This window comes from Photinus pyralis, unplaced genomic scaffold, assembly GCF_008802855.1.
Source record: "Photinus pyralis isolate 1611_PpyrPB1 unplaced genomic scaffold, Ppyr1.3 Ppyr1.4_LG4, whole genome shotgun sequence".
Classification (NCBI taxonomy): domain Eukaryota; kingdom Metazoa; phylum Arthropoda; class Insecta; order Coleoptera; family Lampyridae; genus Photinus; species Photinus pyralis.
In genome coordinates this window covers 49,576,999-49,595,973 of record NW_022170511.1, presented here as the reverse complement: position 1 = coordinate 49,595,973, position 18,975 = coordinate 49,576,999, and the positions used below count along the sequence as shown (strand labels likewise).

The following is an 18,975-nucleotide window of genomic DNA, read 5'->3' as shown; positions in this document are numbered from 1 at the left end:
TTTGAATAATATACTTGCCTTTGTTCTTGGAATAATTACGAAGTCCGGTGAAGAAGCGGTGTCACTGGATCTGAACCGACCATCACCACTCTTCAATTTAGGCCCGATGTCTGCTGCCATGCCGGAAATCTAGACAGAAATATTTTTAAGGCAAAATTTTAAGCGATTTTTCGTTTCCCAAGTTTTGTTTAATGTTAGTAAAGGAAATTTCTTTTGAGTCATTCCAGAATAGAGTAACGAAGAATTAGTAAACACGCACTCTTTGTTACTTTAGTCACTATCATACCAACCTCAGCTAAAACAAGCATACTTGCACCTATCGCCACTACCCAATCTTATAAAAAATATCACTTACCTTCTTTTACTATATGACATATAACTAATCATCCAAAACAGTCTACTTAGCGTAATCAGAATGAATACACAGTTCGTAAACCCAGTTTGTCTATATAGGAAAATGTACCATACTTTTACTGTTTCGATACTAAGTGGAGTGGTTTGGTGATGTCGTTACATCTCATCTAGCACTGTAAATAATACCTAAATGTTCCTTCACTTTCACTTGCCACTTTTCACTATTACATTTACCAAAAAATTACCCATGCATAGGAAAGCAGAAAACACTTACCGGAAGCTGGCGTTCATCTTCCTGAAACAAAGTATTTTTTATTAGATAAAACAATAACTGTTATACATTAACGGCCGGTGTTATAAAGCATATTTAACTATGTTTGTCAGCTAATAATGTTGATAATCACATGCCTTAACAACATTGTTAGCTGATGACAACAGAGTTAGTATGCTTTATAATACTGGACTCTATTGTTTTCTAAATTCACGTTGGCGCACTCCCACTTGAGGAAGTGCTAGCTTAAGATCAAGCTAGTACACCCATTCTAAATTAAGCTTTTGACACGTGAGCTTTACGGTTCAAATTAAATATTAACATTTATATCCACGTTGTTCGAACAATTGATTAATTATTTAAACAAATTATGAATACACAATATAAATTTCGGATTTAATTTAAGTAATTGTCACTCAAAAACTTGGAACTGATTTGTACCCACGCATATTTTTTTTATTAGCAAATTATTTTGTTGTTATTCACAATACCAATGACAACGCAGGGATATTTTTGAGGCGTTTTCTGACAAATGCGGAAATAACTGAAACCAACCCATTGTCACCAAACACATTTTTGTCAGAAATTTCAATTTTGATTCACATTGCAACATGAGGCATTTTTCTAATAAAAAGCATCTCTCCGTAACTAAAGAAACTAATTACTAATTTCACCAACAACAAACATTTTCTGATGAAACTCCTTTTTAACGAAAGTTCCTCTTTTCCTAATTTGTGTGACGTGTTTGACCGGTAAGCTTAGACTTATAAAAAATAATGAATCGAATGGAACCTCTTCGAAATTCGAGAAATTTGATTTTCGAATTTGTGACTGATTGGTCCAAGCGTTTCTTCGTAAGAATCGTTGAATTTTTCATTAAAAAGGTTTTGTAGCGAAGAACTTTTACTTTCGCTTTCTAAAAAGTGAAACTGAGTTCCGCTTAAATTATCCCTTTTGTACAGGACTGAAAGTGACCGGTCCTTTTCACATCAATTATTCGACACGCACATGTGCTACCCATTATAAGTATGGGTTGCGCTGTGAGATATCAGAAACGTAACCCTTCACGGCGACACAGATGCTTAAAAGGGTAGTTCCTATTAGATGTAAGTTAGTTAGTTTTGTTCATCGTTAGGCGCTTGTTGAAAAATCATTTTTGCTATAATAAAGGTTATTAATTGTTTGAATCCGAAATATAAACAATTCCTGAAGTGTGCATATACCCAGCACCTCAGTTTCTTCAGTCAGTTGCTTGTGACTACAAGAAGGACCTTATTTTAAAACACAAGCTTCTCCAATTTCGCGGAAGTTTGTTTTGGCGTTTTCCAGTAGAACACGCGGAAATTGCGCACGTCAATTAAGTGAACATCCTAATTTCAACATAATTATTTAAAGAAAAAAAACGCTTGTAGTTGCAAATTTAAAACACAGGTTACTGGAGTTTTTTTGACAATTTTCGAGGAACCTTTTAAAATATTCATTAGCATTATCATTTATAATATGAAAAAAAATTTACCTCAACTTTTGTAAACGCCCCTTAAAGAATTAACGTACACGAACGGGTTGAAATACTACTTTTTGCAACTATGACTCAAATTATGATCGTTAACAGAACAATATTATTTCAAACGCAGTAACAAATTTTTGTTTCAAACATTTACTCTCGTGAATATTTTATTTTAATATTAGCTTGAAACTCACCTTGCCAAGCTTTTGATCCGCTGGGTATGTAGATGAAGCCATGGGCCGCCTACTGGGTGGACACTGTTTCACTTTGAGTCTGTAACAAACCGATTTCGCCATTAAAAACATTTCTACGGACGATACTTTCAAATTAGTAAGATTCCTTTTACTTTTTTAATAGTCCAGTCATTCATAGGAAATATAGTAAAAGTAATTCGTATGGTTCCAATTTTTTTCGGGAAAGTGTGGTAGAAAGTTCTCTAATGATTGTGTCCCGATTGATTTCGGTGCCGCCGGTGGAAGGGGAGGGGGTTGAAGATACAGTTTTTCGGCTATATCGAAAATTGTGGGTCGTCGAGAAAAATATCTTGTCAAAATAGAAAGTTCATTAAATGTTCTACTTTGTTTCTAGACAGTTTGTTAAAAAAACGCGTCGTTTTCCAGATACGGGCTCTTGAAGGTGAGCAATTTGCAAAAAAACTGACGTACTTCGTCGAACTCACTTTCAAGAGCTGGAAAACGATGCGTTTTTTGGAAAAAAACAAGTATAGAATCAAGGTTGTAGAACATTTTATGATCTTTCGATTTTCTCGACAATTCACCATGAATCGACTATAATTCAAAACCAAGTTTTAAAAATTGAATCGAGACCTTCAAGGTAGAGTGTTGTAATGTGACTGATTTTTCAGATCCTTTTTTGTTGATAATAATTAGTTAACATTTTGTGTGCTTAATGAGTCTGTCAAAAAATCATATAGGTACTTTCTTGAACCTCGTGTGTAAGTATATCGGATTTCTGTATTATACAGGATGGTGACTTGCGTAACGCATCATAGGGATTTCAATGTAAAATTCATAACATGCGATTATTGGTTCCCCAAATTATTTTAGAGCAAAAATGTATTAAGGTTTTTTGTAGAAAAAATTTTTTACGTCAATCAACCGTATTAGTTTTCAATTATTTGCATAATAAAGGCGGAAAATTGGAAAAATAAAACCTGCATCTTTTTCAATAATCTGTGATTGCATGGAATTTTATAATACAAAAACTACGCCAATATCCGTCATGTCATGGAATGTCTGCTATAAAATAAATCAAATTCTATCAAAAAGTAAATATTTAGAACAGCGAATTCAACATTTAAAGTAAGACCAAATTACTAAAAACGGTTTCCTAATATAACAAATTACAATAAATGTTCGAAAAAGTCACCATTAACTGCAATACAGTAACCAAGTCGATCATAAAATCCATTTCGAACTGCTGCTAATTGATAACTGGATATCTTTTGGTTTAGAAAATTCCATGGCATCACAGATTATTGAAAAAAATGCGGGTTTTATGGTTTTATTTTTCCAATTTTCCGTCTTTATAAGAAAAAAATTGAAAACTAATACGGTTGATTGGCGTAAAAAATTTTTTTCTACAAAAAACCTTAACACAGTTTTGCTCTAAAATAAGTTGGTTATGTTATGAATTTTACATTGAAATACCTATGATGCGTTTCGTAAGTCACCACCCTGTATATGAGCACATATCAAGAATACACCGCGTTTCGTTTCAATCGGTTTAGTATTTTTGAATAAAATAAATGTTTGAATATGTAAAGATCTTCTTAAAAGTATTGAATAAGCCTTCAAATTATACAATTCCATGTATATCCGAAGACAGAAACCACCACACATAAGGGAATGAAAGGTAATAATTGCAAATAAGTTTATAGATATTTGCACACCCCTGTACGAAGCGACATTTTTATGCAATCAACTTTTATGCTAAAGTACAAATAAAAAATTACTCTGGCGGGTAAGATTTTGGCTTACGGTCCCACTTTCTCGAATTTACTTTACATACTTATTTGTTTTACACCACATTGCACTCAGGGAACAATTTAGAGCTCAAACGAGAGCTCAAATATCGGTTAAATAAGAAAAATCGTCTTCTCTAGGAAATTGAATAATTTTTGTATATCACCCTTGATGAAAGTAGCTCTTTCATGTGACAAAAAAATAGAATCATTGTAAAATCCTGCTTCAGAATAGGTACATTTTGTTCCTATTTAGCAGACGGTGTGGCCGTGTAGCCAAAGAATGCTCAATCCCAGTGCGGTGTACGACAAATAAACCAACCGTCTACTGCAAAAATTAGATCAGAAGCTGGGAGCTGCATCTTTTATGACATTCAAAGCAACGGCCACTCTAAACAGGTGACGTTTTTTATGTAACAAAATTCCTCTCATGATGGGAGTTTTTCAGAAAAGCAATTAAAATTAATTGGTTCTTTGTAACGTCATGGCTCTATGAATGAAGAAAACACTTGGTTGGCGGTATGGCACAATGGACCAATTCAAATGGAAAATTGTGTAGAATTAGCCAAACTATAGCCGAATTTTAACAATTAATGCATTGCCTAATATTATCATATATAATACCATAAGTAGTCGAAGTATTGTCGAATATTTTTGAGGTGCTGTCACGAATGCTAGTGGTATTAAAAAGCGTAACTAGCATGAGTGGAGCAGCAGCTCAAAAATAATCTACAAATACTTCGACTACGAATGGTATTCGGAGGACTATTCAATGAATCAAAAGAAAAATTAAGCATAATTACCCACGCGAATGTATTTCCATGACAACAATAAACGTCAAAATAAATTATGGAAGTTGCTTTTCATTTTGCTATTGATTCTATTCGAACTTTTGTGGTCCAAGCTAATTCGTTATGAGTGATTAAATTAAAAGATGTGGTGATAAGTCGGTTGTCGAAATTGATTAACAAACTAAGAAGAATGTTCCGGTTAATACGGCAAAATTTCGCGTCTTTTCACTGGTGGAAGTTTGACAAATGTCATTGAATAATCGCATTGAATTGTCACTTATAATTGCACAAGAGGTTTGTATTTTACCGAGTAAATTTGGGTTGTTAAGGTAATGAAAATTTGTTGCCTAGCAATTAGACGAGAAAAACTGTCAACTAATAAAAATGCGACACCGAAGGTGGAGCATTTTTAGGTTGACAGTTTTTCGAGTTCAATTGCTAAAAGGAAACAGATTTGAATTGCAGCAACCCAAATTTACTCGGTTTAAATGCAAACCTCGAGTGTAATTCGGCAGGACAAATTAACGAACAAGAAATTCACCAAACTAGTCAATTATTGACAGACGTCAAACTAGTCATATGGGAAAGGATAATGCGATAATTGGTGCGAAAATGAATAAGTGGAAAAACCACTAGTGCATTTGTCGCTGGAAAAGTTGCAGGTAACTTTTGCCGCTGTCAAAGTGACAATTGCACTGCGGCTTATGCGATTTTTTATACATGAGTTGAATTGTCGCTGAAATACCACACGTGAAATTATCGCTGAAATACCACACGTGCAATTATCACTATAATTCGTTCCCATTGGCGCAGCAATTTGAAATCGAGACATTTCACTGGTTGAAATGTGACAAATGTTAGATGAATTGAATAGTCATTAATATTGCATGCGGCACAAAACGACAGCGATAGCGTATCAGCTAATCAGGTAATAACGGTAATATTGGTGTTTAAGCTTAAGAAAATAAAGAATGATTCATCAGAAATCACGCGTTCTTATGATTAATCAAATGCCAACTGCGATAACACCTACGCACGTCGCACGTGTGCCGCGTTACGGCCGCATCTGTACGACAAGCGCAGTTTTATATCAAAATTTGAACAATATGAAATTAGCGAACGTACTTCCGTTTTACCAAATTGAAGTTCTCGAAATCAAACCACCTCGAAAAATGATAGCATTTTAAAATGAATTTGGGGACTCTACTGGCAAAAAAAATTGTTGACCAGATGCGCTTTTGATTAGGAACTGGCTTTGTTTAAAATAATGGAACACGTGTCAAAGAATGCGTTGTAACGCTGTAAATTTTCCTACCAAAATGTGCATACGTACGAGCACAATTTCGAAGGCCTTTAAGCATAATTTTGAAAACCTTTTTTGTAATGAATATTTACCATTTGAAGTCATACCACCTACATAATTTCATGCAAAATTACAATGAAAATTTACCTATATTATTCATCAGAGAAGAAGAAAATATCGATGTCACTAGCACTACACCACTTCACAAACGACACCGACTAATAATTAATTCGGAATTCGGATATAAGCCGTATTCGGACGATAAGAGCGGAAGGTCACGAACGTTCTTACCTGGCAGATTAGTTACCATACGCTCAAAATTGATATCACTTAAATTGTCGCTTTTAAAATAAAAGTGGATATTTGATAATGATGCTCGCTAAGTGTAAATGCATTTTTTCTCTAAAACTGAATTTTTGTGTTTCTTTAAACGCAGCTTCAGTATTTTACAGGGTGTAAAGGAGGGAGTTGTGGGAAATTGTGTGTTCCATTTTCATTGTACTCCTTTTTAAATATCCCGCCGTTCGCAATCTCCACATATTTTTGAATCTTATGAAATGAAAAATTAAGTTGTCCGATTGCTTATTGCACAGTCGATTACAGTAACACTCCACCTTTGAATAAGGGATTAGGCCCACTGTTTCCGTAATTCTAACACATACTTTTATTTAGATGTTGGCTTTACTGGGAAAAAAGTTTATAGATTGTCACACGTTTCAGAAATGATGTGACGTAGAAATATTCATGATTTTTACCACCCGCACGTTAGTAAGGGAGTCATTGTGTTGGGATAAAAAATGATTCCCCATTTTTTTTTACGGAAGTTTTTGTATAATCAGCTAATCAGGTAATAACAGTAACATTGGTGTTTAAGCTTAAGAAAGTAATGAATGATTCATCAGAAATCACGCGTTCTTATGATTAATCAAATGCCAACTGCGATAACACCGACGCACGTGTGCCGCGTTACGGCCGCATCTGTACGACAAGCGCAGTTTTGTATCACAATTTGGACAAAATGAAATTAGCGAAAGTACTTCCATCTTGGCAAATTGAAGTAGGTTCTCGAAATCAAACCAACTCGAAAAATGATAGCATTTTAAAATGAATTTGGGGACACTACTGGCAAAAATAATTGTTAACCAGATGCGCTTTTGATCAGGAACTGGCCCTGTTTAAAATAATGGAACATGTGTCAAAGAATGCGTTGCAACGCCGTAAATTTTTTTTACCAAAATGTGCATACGTACGAACACAATTTGGAAGGCCTTTAAGTATAATTTTGAAAACCTTTTCAGTAATGAATATTTACCATTTGAAGCCACACCACTTATGCAAAATTACATTGAAAATTTGCCTGTATATTTTTTATCAGAGGAGAAGAAAACATCGACAACACTTCACAAACGACACCGACTAATAATTAATTCGGAATTCGGATACAAGCCGTATTCGGACGATAAGAGCGGAAGGTCACGAACGTTCTTACCTGGCAGATTAGTTACCATACGCTCAAAATTGATATCATTAAATTGTCGCTTTTTTTTCTCTAAAACTGAATGTTTGTGTTTCTTTAAACGCAGCTTCAGTATTTTACAGGATGTAAAGGAAGGAGTTGTGGGAAATTGTGTGTTCCATTTTCATTGTACTCCTTTTTAAATATCCTGCCGTTCGCAATCTCCACATAGTTTTGAATCTTATAAAATGAAAAATTAAGTTGCCCGATCGCTTATTGCACAGTCGATTACACTGTAACACTCCACCTTTGAATAAGGGACTAGGTCCTCTGTTTCCGCTTTACTGGTAAAAAAGTTTATAGCTGGTCACACGTTTCAAAAATGATGTGACATGTGACGTAGTCTTGATTTTTACCACCCGTACGTTAGTAAGGGAGGTGTGTTGGGGTATGGCTCCTCATTTTTTTTAGGTACAGATTCGTAAGAAGTTCGTTGTTTTACTTTCAATTACATATTTTGGTTACTATTGCAGATAAAATTATAATTGTGCAATCTAAAGATAAACGATGAGCGAAACTTTTTTTAAGAGTAAAACTTTTTGATTTAGGCTTCCGTTTATTAAATAATGCGATGTAAACGCAAAAGTTGCTCAAAATTTGTCAAATTTTTAGGGATATCGAACTGAGATAATCGCGTTTAAAGTTTAATTCTTCTGTAACACCCAATGTAATTCGAAACGTTTGATAATTTCTTATTACTTTCACTGTACAAAGAACATTTTGATTTATACATATACGAAAAAATTCGAAATGTTTTCTTCTTTCCGTACATGTGCTTTACTCGTTTTTCGCGTTTTGTGCCCTAATGCATGGACCGATTTTGGACAGCCTTGACATTTAGAATCAGTATATGATGACCTTTCATTTTTTGTGAATTTCAGCTTGTGACACCAAAACCCCAATGGAAGTCATAATTTCTCCCACGGAGCACTCTACGGCCTAGTTCACAATAATCACGCGAATAAGGGGAAAACGCTGTTTTAATGAAGACGTTAGAACACAAATCAAAGTTGCAATTTCATTGTTAGAATAAATGTAATTAATATTTCGAACTAGGGTACCGAATTTCAGTCAATCAGTAGGGGCGGCAAAAATGGAACAGCCTAGTGCGAAAATTTGTAAATTCGCCGCTGAATTAGTGACCACAGTCAGGTTAGGACCTCACACGATTTACCTACACCTTCTTCGTTCACGCCTTAAAAGTAAAAGAGATAGCGAAGGGTATTTTTAGTAGTCGATGTATAGGGAACTAGAAGCGTGATTTATAGATTTTGAGATCGACCGTGTCTTTATATATGACAATCTTTTGTGCACCCTTACCATGCACGAGATACAGGATGTTTCAACAAAAGAGGGAATTCTCAAATAAGTGCTTATATGTAAAGATCTTATTAGAGTATTGAATAAGTTTTCAAATTATACAATTCCATGTATCGTCGAAGACAGAAGCCACAACACATAAGGGAATGAAAGGTAATAATTGCAAATAACCTTTTAGATATTTGCTCACCCCTGTACGAGGCGACATTTTTATGTAATTAACTTTTATGCTAAAGTATAAATTAAAAATTACTCTGTGCATGGTAAGGTTTTGGCTTACGGTGCCACTTTCTTGAATTTACTTTACATACCTATTTGTTTTACACCGCATTGCACTCGGGGAACAATTTAGAGCTAAAATATCGGTTAAATCGCGTCTTTTCTAAGAAATTGAGTAATTTTTGTATACCACCCTTGATGAAAGCAGCTCTTTCATCTGACAAAAAATAGAATCATTATGAAATTCTGGTTCAGAATAGGTACATTTTATTCCTATTTAGCAGACGGTGTGGCAATGTACTCAAAGAATGTTCAATCCCAGTGCGGTGTACGACAAATAAACCAACCCTGTCTACTGCAAAAATTAGGTCAGAAGCTCGGAGCGGCATCTTTTATGACATTCAAAGCAATCGTCACTCTAAATAGGTGACGTTTTTTATGTAACGAAATTCCTCTCATGATGAGAGTTTTTCAGAAAAACAATTGAAATTAATTGGTTATTTGTAACGTCATGGCTCTATGAAGAAAACCTAGAAGAAAACATTTGATTGGCGGTTCGGCACAATGGACCATTCAAATGGAAAATTGTGTAGAATTAGCCAAACTATAGCTGAGTTTTAACAATTAAGGCATTGCCTAATGTTATCATTAATATTGCACGGGGCACAAAACGACAGCGATACCCACAACAATCAGATAATCAGGTAAAAACGGTAGGTAATATTGCTGTTTAAGTTTAAGAAAGTAATGGATGATTCATCAGAAATCACGCGTTCTTATGATTAATCAAATGCCAACTGCGATAACACCGACGCACGTGTGCCGCGTTACGGCCGCATCGGTACGACAAGCGCAGATTTATATCACAATTTGGACAAAATGAAATTAGCGAAGGTACTTCCATCTTGGCAAATTGAAGTGGGTTCTCGAAATCAAACATACTCGAAAAATGATAGCATTTTAAAATGAATTTGGGGACACTACTGGCAAAAAAATTGTTGACCAGATGCGCTTTTGATTAGGAACTGGCCTTGTTTAAAATAATGGAACACGTGTCAAAGAATGCGTTATAACGCTGTAAATTTTCTTACCAAAATGTGCATACGTACGAGCACAATTTCGAAGGCCTTTAAGTATAATTTTGAAAACCACCGTTTCAGTAATGAATATTTACCATTTGAAGCCATTAATTTCATGCAAAATTACATTGAAAATTTACCTGTATTTTTTATCAGAGAAGAAGAAAACATCCACAACACTACATCACTTCACAAACGACACCGACTAATAATTAATTCGGAATTCGGATATAAGCCGTATTCGGACGATAAGAGCGGAAGGTCACGAACGTTCTTTTACCTGGCAGATTAGTTACCATACGCTCAAAATTGATATCATTTAAATTGTCGCTTTTAATATAAATGGTGGATTTTGATAATGATGCTCGCTAAGTGTAAATGCATTTTTTTTCTCTAAAACTGAATTTTTGTATTTCTTTAAACGCAGCGTCAGTATTTGACAGGGTCTAAAGAGGGAGTTGTGGAAAATTGTGTGTTCAATTTTCATTGTACTCCTTTTTAAAAACCCTGCCATTCGAAATCTTCACATATTTTTGAATCTTATGAAATGAAAAATTAAGTTGTCCGATCGACCTATAAAAAGCAGGGTTTATACCAATCGGGAATGTGATTATGGTTGCTATTTTTAATTACCTCACAAATAAAGTTGACCCAAAAGTGCTTCTCATTTTAAAACTTGGTTTTATCTTTAGCTCTTTTATCACAATTCAACCTACATCGTAGCCGTTAAGATAACAGAGATTCATACGAAGAAAAAAAAATGGCCCCATATGTAACACCAGAAAGTACACCCATTTGACTAGGACTAGACAAACTTGCTATTTAACCCTTTAAGAGTTCAAAGTTTTGAACTTTTTTGGTAACTTTGAAATGATCTGCTGTATTCAACCTGTACATTGCTCATACAGTGAGTGAGTGCTTCTTAATAGTATATTAAGCAATGAGCATTTAATGACCACGCACGAGATACAGGATGTTTCAACAAAACAGTGAATGCCCAAATAAATGCTTGAATATGTGAAGATATTGTTAGAGTATTGAATAAGTTTTTGAATTATATAATTCCATGTATCGTCCAAGACAGAAGCCACCACACATAAGGGAATGAAAGGTAATAATCGCAAATAGGTAAGTTTATAGGTATTTACACACCCCTGTACGAAGCGACATTTTTATGCAATCAACTTTTATGCTAAAGTATAAATAAAAAATTACTCTGTGCATGGTAAGGTTTTGGCTTACGGTGCCAGCTTCTTGAATTTACTTTACATACTTATTTGTTTCACACCACATTGCACTCAGGGAACAATTTAGAGCTAAAATATGGGTTAAATAACAAAAAACTTCTTTTCTAGGAAATTGAGTAATTTTTGTATATCACCCTTGATGAAAGCAGCTCTTTCATATGACAAAAAAATAAAATCATTATGAAATCCTGCTTCAGAATAGGTACATTTTGTGAAGAAAACACTTGGTTGGTGGTATGGTACAATGGACCAATTCAAATGGAAAATTGTGTAAAATTAGCCAAACTATAGCTGAGTTTTAACAATTAAGACATTGCCTAATATTATCATTATTATTGCATGAGGTACAAAACGACAGCGATACCTATAACAATCAGCTAATCAGGTAATAACGGTAATATTGGTGTTCAAGCTAAAGAAAGTAATGGAATGATTCATCAGAAATCAGGCGTTCTTATGATTAATCAAATGCCAACTGCGATAACACCGACGCACGTGTGCCGCGTTACGGCCGCATGTGTACGACAAGCGCAGTTTTATATAAAAATTTGAACAATATGAAATTAGCGAATTTACCAAATTGAAGTAGGTTCTCGAAATCAAACCAACTCGAAAAATGATAGCATTTTAAAATGAATTTGGGGACACTACTGGCAAAAATAATTGTTGACCACATGTGCTTTTGATTAGGAACTGGCCTGGTTTAAAATAATGGAAGACGTGTCAAAGAATGCGTTGTAACGCTGTAAAATTTCTTACCAAAATGTGCATACGCCCACTTTAGAAGGCCTTTAACTTGAAAACCTTTTCAGTAATGAACATTTACAATTTGAAGTCATACCACCTACAAATTTCATGCAAAATTACATTACATACCTGTATTTTTTATCAGAGAAGAAGAAAACATCGCCGACACTACACCACTTCACAAACGACACCGACTAATAATTAATTCGGATATAAGCCGTATTCGGACGATAAGAGCGGAAGGTCACGAACGTTCTTACCTGGCAGATTAGTTACCATACGCTCAAAATTGATATCGTTTAAACTGCCGGTTTTAAAATAAATGGTGGATATTTGATAATGATGCATGATGCTCGCATTCTTTTTTTCTCTCTAAAACTGAATTTGTGTGTTTCTTTAAACGCAGCTTCAGCAGTTTACAGGATTTTAAGGAGGGAGTTTTGGAAAATTGTGTGTTCCATTTTCATTGTATTCCCTTTTAAATAAATACACTGCCATTCGCAACCTCCACATATTTTTGAATCCTATGAAAGGAAAACAAGGTTGGCCGTATACGTTTATTTCACAGTCGATTACAGTGACAGTCCACCTTTCAATAAGGAATTAAGGACTCGGTTTCCGTGGTACTTATACCATTGATTCTATACTTAATCAATGCTTATACACAGAATTTATTTAGATATTCGCTTTACTGGTAAAAAGTTTATACTTTTTGAGGAAAGTATAAGAAACTTGGGGCAAACGTGAGGGCGTCTGAGGTCCCTGATCTGCGTTCTTCGTCGCTCTGTCTGTTTGAGTCTCCTGTGTCTTCCTTAAGCTCTCGGTGAGCAATAACACACGAGAAGTTATCTGTATAGGAGGAAGTTGTCGCTGAGTATAATGGCGCGTTGGTCCCGGGTTGCGTCATCTGTTGTTCTGAGGGCGAAGGTGAGTATCCCGTGGATTGGCTCTTGATGGAGGATGGCAAGCAACATCTCTGGCCATTCCGACAAGGGTTGCAAGTCTTTGTTTAAAATCACGATTTTTACGTTCGACTGGATTTGCGGGGGTGAGAACTTGCCTGATGTCGAGGCAAAATGCTACATGTTGTAAGTATAATGAAACTCACAAACTGGGTACCGTTCTTGTTATCCTTCGTGGTACTCCAACACTTCATTGATCAGTGTTTGGGCGCAGGCCTGGGCAGCGGCCGTTTTCAGTGCGAACTGCTCCACTCATCGGGATGCTACATCTTCACTGACGACGTTTTGATGGAAAAAATTCTTCCGCTGGTTCTTCCAAGAACTGTGCGATTTTATCCGTCCGCTAGGATTAAGTTAATGGCCAGGGGAACGAATGAGGATCCTTGTTGGTGGTGCACCCGGTTCAACGTGGTACCTGCGAGGATCTGCTTCGTTCCTGTTGGAACCGACAGCGATCTTGAGTAGCGGCCGGCTGCGTGATGTGGGCTCCAAGTTGGTGTTGCGGATTACCCCTGGGGCTCCACAACCGTACCAACTAATTGGTGCCTTTGCGGCTTGTGCGGTGGTGCTGGTGGGTTGTGGTGTTTAGTTTATTTATTTGTTCAAGGTGTATGCTCAATGTGATCAGTGCTAACAATTAATACATTACATGTATAGATAAAGCGCGTATTTATCAATCATTTTAACTAACATTTCATGAATGAAATAATGTTGGCATAAACTGGGCAAATAAATCACTACTGCTGCGTGCTTGGTCATCCCTGGTACACGTCAGGGAATCTAGAGGAGGTTGTTCTACCCTGCAGCCAACTCAATCTGGGTCTGCGAGGAGAGTTGCCAATAGTTCACAATGTATCATTGATTTTATAAATTCTTCTCTTTCAGTATCTACTCCTAAATTAGTTTTCGTTCGATTTCCGTCTGTTACAATTTTAAAAGCGCAGTTCTGTGAAATATTTATTAAACCGTAATCCCTTTCCAAGAATCCGTAAATAAAATACTGAAAACCGTAATAAAAACAATGCGTTGCTAAAACAGTACAGCGTAATGTATGGAAAAAAAGTGGCGAGTCTTCGGAATGATCTAAAACATCAACAGAATGCTATTAGTAATTTAAAATTACGGCCACTCGAAAAACAAAATAATCCAAATTAGTCGACGTACAATGAAATTAAATGGGCACTTTATTGGATTGTAACATTTAGCTGCCAATCAGAACGCCAGCTTATTCTCGGTGACGGCATCCGCTTTAGGAAATTATGGGATAAGTACGTATTATCTCAAGCAGAAATCATTAGAAAACCGTATCGTGTTGTAGTTTTCCTTAGGGCAATTGAAGAAGGTAGGTAGATATAATATAACCCTATTTCGTTTTTCGATATGGCCCCGTAAGCGTCCTCAAATAACTGAAAATTTCAATCTTGATCCCTTTGAGTTCCCCAATACCGTACGTTTAGTTTGCCTGAGTGAACATTGACGTCCAATCGCGTGCTTTTTAAGAAACTCTCGAACTTTTATCAGTTTCCCTTTCGCGAAATTTTTTTGGCTTAATGATTATAATCGGTTGATGCTGTTGTGTTGTGTTGGACTGAACACACATCCTGTGTACAGGGACCATTAATCTCATTGAGAAATTGTCACTCGTGCAAAAGTCGCGGAAGATATATGGCATACACGTAAACCAATGGTTAATGCATTTCGTAAATTTATAAGGCCGACGCGCTTTTTTTCCGTACAATCTTTGTGTGAAAGCGTCGTCGCTCCTCCTCCGACGCTTTTCAGTGGAAGTATTTTCCTTTTAGCTGATAAATGTATAATAGGTCTGCGAAATGAAGGTGAGACAGAGCATTTCCGAAATAAAGTGAATAGCACATCAAAACCCCAAGATTGTAAATTACGAAACACAATGAAGCGTGGGAAATGGGAGCGTGCAAACCTAATCACGCAAATATTTCGTGTTGATTCAAATTAAACAAAGAAATGCTCTAAATAATTACTGTTTTCATTTCCACGAGATAGTACAAAATGTATGTCGCGTTTAATAACTTTTGAGGAATCTAATCCCGTTTCACTTTGATAATTTGCGAGTGCTAACGGAATGAGTTGTTTGCGCAAAACAGCCCAGATTTATGAAAAGGATTGTAGGTCGCAATAATCAAATTTTCATTATGGTAATCCAGTCGTTTTAAGTAACTAACGTTGAACTATTGAGGGCCTTTTATGAAGTAATAACAACCACCCTAAACAACATTAAAGCGATTAACAGTCCGAATGTGAGCATATGAACGAAAAAACTCACACTTTGGGCGATTTGAGGGATTACCTGGCAATTTTTGGTTAATTTTTGTTTCATACTCTGCTGTGAAGCGTTTTCGAGTAGGAGGATGCGATTAAATTTGAATTTCTATTAGAGCTTTGGTGGTGTAATCATGTTTTCAGCTTTCGGTTTCTGCTGATAAGCGCGGTTAGTAATACTAACATGTAATATCTACTGCACAATCTGTGATATTAAAAGAAATAGGTTTAGGGCAGTTTGCAATAAGAAATTATTACGACGGACGTTTTCATTACAATTTGGTTGGTGAACTATACCAAGTTGATGTGTGGTTAGACATTTGTGATAGAGAGAAAGTTGGTGAGGCAGAGAGGACTGGAGGAAAAAGGAAGATGAATTGTTCATGTTTTATTTATTACTGCAGTATGTGCATGTTCCATACAAACGAACAATTGAGAGAATGAATTTTTCTGAAGATTCGTGACATACACATTACTTAATCTCTCCCAAGGACTTTTGCGATGAACTCGTACAAAGTTGCGTGCCTTAAAAGACAATGGGTCCTTTGAGTTAGTATGAACAGGAAAATGTAGATATAATAATAATAAATATAATTCTTACACCATTCCTGAGAATTTTTTCTCAAAACTTTCGTGATATATACTGTGTTCCAGATCGCATGGGTAACTTTGTTATTATTAAAGATAGAGAATTGGTTAAATGGACAATGTTTTGCAATTTTGGATGCTTATTTAAAATTTCCTTATTTATTATTATTAAGTATTCTTTGGTCAGATCATACAAATCAAGTGATCGACTTTTGCTTTCATTTGAATGCGTACAACATTCTAATCAAAAATTGTATGGCATTTTCTGTACCCACTGCATCCAATGTAAATTTCCATAAGAGCGCCCGCCATAAAAACTCTATTTGTTTTTCCAAAAACAATTTTTTTAAAGAACTATTTTATAAATTTAGACCTTTAACTACAAAATGTTCGGACTATTTTTTTTTTTAAGTTTATAGCAACTTAATACCGATTGTTTAAAAATTAGATGTTTCGCACCGATTATTGCGCTAATCTGTTTTATTTTTTTACTCTCGATCAAGACGATTTATGGAAAAAGTAAACCGACAGTTTTTTAGATAAGTTACTTCTAAACATGACCCCAAAAAATGAAATCATAATTTTTGTAAATAAAGTCTGTATCTTGGCGGGCGTTAAATCAACAATTTGAGTGTAACAAGTGGCGCCGCTGCACAGTGTCGGTGGGAACTAACTAAGGACCAAGACAGGAGTTGACAAAGCAAGCATCTCATCTTATCTCTTGCAGCTATAATCATCTATACACTATAATGTAAAAAAGTTGCGCTTAGGTAAAGAAGACTCTTATCGTAAACCCCGATTTACCATACTCATATGTAAATGACTATTTCAAAGATACCAACAAATAGTTTTAACAAACCCTAAGTAATGTTTTCTCAGCTTTCTGATGGTGCTAAAACAAAAATTTTACCCAAAATCGTCCTGTAACCTTCATTCTCATGCCTACTTTCTGTCAGGAAATTGTTGTTTCCATGACAGAGGCAGAGCAGACTACGTTTCCTGCCGTTTGTCACTTTACTGACCGCACTGTCACTTTACCGGCCGCATTTGTGAAATTGCTAACTGTCTATAATGACTCATGTCATCACTGACAGATTGACATTAATCAAAAGTTCTATATGAAACTTGAAATTTTATATTAAAATACGATTTCGGGTAATAGTTATTTACATAATAAGTCATGAAAGTGGTCGTTTACATGACGCGGAGGCTTATTGAAAAGTACGAGGACGCGTAGCGTCCGAGTATCTCTTTAATGCATCCAAGTCAGGTAGACTCACTTTCATGACATATTATGTATAAAATTTTACCTGAAACCGCAACATGTAGAAAACTTTTCCAAATTAAATTATTCATGTGTGAAATTTTGATACCTAATCACGCATGCTAAAATCACTTTATTTAATTGTTTCCATAGAGATTTCAAAATAATTAAAACAGTCAGTGTCATTTTAATGCAGTTTTCAGTTTATACTTTGTACTTTTCAACTATACAGTCTTTAAAACTAGGTACAAAAGCAGGTATCAGTGAAGAAGAGTACCTATGCAAGACGTTGTTATAATGTAGCCGAAGCTGCGGCCGCTGTAGTGAAATATTCGCTCCCCACAAAGTCAAAAAAAAGGTACGAAAAGGCGTAGAAACCTTTTCATGACTGGCGCAAAACTAAAGGAATAATTACTTCCACACATATTCCATTAATTGTTCGTAATAAAAAACCATTATCCTTTGTGTAGGTATATTAATATTTAAAAATATCCACATAGTCTGCATTATAATTATCCAATCGTTGATTGAATAACTTATTCAATGTATGATCTAATTGTTATTTTGCATGTACTAGGACTGTAATGGGCGTCAGGCAAAAATATTACAGTACTAGTCAGGTAAAGATCAACTTTCTAATGTCAAAATAGCCCTGAAATTTAGATTTTCTTGACGGTTTCAGGTAAAATTTAATACAGAACTTGTCAGTGAAATCACATTAACTGACTCGGAAATTAAAATACTCGGCCCCATAGGGGCCTCGCACTTCAATATTTCCTCGCCAGTAATGTACCTATCATCTTCCGGACTTTTATGTAAATCACTATTATCACTTGCAAGTTTCGAGTAAATCATATCAACTTTCTTATTTCTGATGGATGCCATATTGGATTTTTATATTACTCGATAAATAAGAAAATTACAAAATCATATTTCGTTTGGGAATCAACTTTGAATTTTTGCCTCGAAGTTTACCATGTCTTTCTTAGGGCAGTAATTCCATGGCTGATTATGATTCAAACCAAATTCGTTTATTGTCTCGCAGTCACCATCGGCACGACCATGGAATTATTGCCATAAGAAACACATGGTATACTTCGAGACATAAATGCAAGGTTGATTCCCAAATTAAATACTAAGTGTGTTTAGTATTGCTGATTTTGTAATTTTTTTCTCTATCGAGTGAGATAAAAATCTAATATGGCATCTATAAGAAATAACTTGATGTACCTAATTTACTCGAAAAAAATCACTAACGTTTTGTTAAAATTATTTGAAAATAAATGAACGCCAGCGTAATTTCGAAAATGAATTTTTTTCTTTTTTGACCATAACTTCGGTATGGGTACAGTTAGAAGAAACTCTGAAAGGGAAACCATATACACAACAAAAAATTTACATAAAATTCTGCAATTTTTGCCAATTTAAGTAACTTTGTATCTCTGACAGTTTACTGTATACGAATGGTAAAGTAAGGATCCAAGCTTAATAGGTGCTATTATAATCCAACGAGACTTTGTCAATAGCC

General features: G+C 35.3%; 1 protein-coding gene and 1 long non-coding RNA gene across 3 annotated transcripts in view; one reads left to right on the top strand and one right to left on the bottom strand.

The window, feature by feature from the left end:
• Window positions 1-18,975, top strand: part of LOC116167958 — a 117,835-nt gene that overhangs the window by 42,264 nt on the left and 56,596 nt on the right. The gene's annotated exons all lie outside the window — the stretch shown is intronic.
• On the bottom strand, window positions 49-10,583 carry LOC116167962. Of its 2 annotated transcripts, none has more exons than XR_004144680.1 (3): window positions 10,485-10,583; window positions 2,327-2,405; window positions 49-649 (listed from the first exon to the last, which is right to left on the bottom strand). It is a non-coding gene; the product is annotated as an uncharacterized LOC116167962 (long non-coding RNA). The 2 variants fall into 2 exon arrangements; XR_004144681.1 differs by lacking the exon at window positions 10,485-10,583 and adding an exon at window positions 7,523-7,612.